Below are 820 nucleotides of genomic sequence, written 5' to 3'. Positions count from 1 at the left end.
TAGATTTTCCCTACGTTTTAGCATTATGTTAGGCCAGACTAGTAGACGGTGGGAAGACAAGGATGAAGAGCACACTTCACTCTATAGCCCACCAGATCAGGCTAAGGACCGATCGGCTACAGGTATATGAGTCTTTTATGGAAATTTCCTATGTGTGTGCATTTACTGTAGATTATTACTTAATAGCGACGAGCGAAAATCCTTAAGGGACCAATAACCAAAGTATTTATAAGTAACTGCGATTAAGGTGTTTTCGCCACCATTGGGAATCTTGAAAGTTAGGATGAAAAGTAGTCATACATGCAGATTGAAGGTGATTATTGAGGATTTTAAAGGCCAAAATAGCATTTGCTTAGTCGGAAGAGTAAGAGATCCTTTTTAATCCGGAGGGAGATGCATTACGAGAATTTATTGGGACCCGTTAGAACTTCAACTTGTTCTAGGTCATGCGATAAAGGTCACGCAGTAGGGTGGATGTGATCGTACCAGCACTAACGCACCGGATCCCATTAGCACTCCAAGGTTAAGCGTGCTGGGGTGAGAGTAATACTAGGATGGGTGACCCCCTGGGAAGTATATTAAGAGTCCTACAAATTCAGACATAAGAGACAAATGAGAAGCTAGAGTAGCCTAAGAGAAATTGGAGTATGCGGAGTGGTTGGAAACCCCAAAAGATCGCGAAGGATGAGGCGGACTAGACCGGCAAAGAGAAAGAAGGTGCATCACAGCTCTAGAATTAGGATGAGTTCAAATAGTATTTGGAAATACTTTGTAAGGTCGAGGCATTATATATATATATATATATATATATGTGTGACAT

The 820-nt window shown here is 41.2% G+C and overlaps 1 pseudogene; it reads left to right on the top strand.

Moving 5' to 3' along the window:
• The first annotated feature begins 472 nt into the window (after positions 1 to 472).
• On the top strand, positions 473 to 589 carry LOC132041230 (5S ribosomal RNA; annotated as a pseudogene).
• Positions 590 to 820: the final 231 nt, after the last annotated feature.

The sequence above is a fragment of the Lycium ferocissimum genome, chromosome 12 (assembly GCF_029784015.1).
Source record: "Lycium ferocissimum isolate CSIRO_LF1 chromosome 12, AGI_CSIRO_Lferr_CH_V1, whole genome shotgun sequence".
Lineage (NCBI taxonomy): Eukaryota > Viridiplantae > Streptophyta > Magnoliopsida > Solanales > Solanaceae > Lycium > Lycium ferocissimum.
This window is presented reverse-complemented; position numbering and strand designations above follow the sequence as displayed.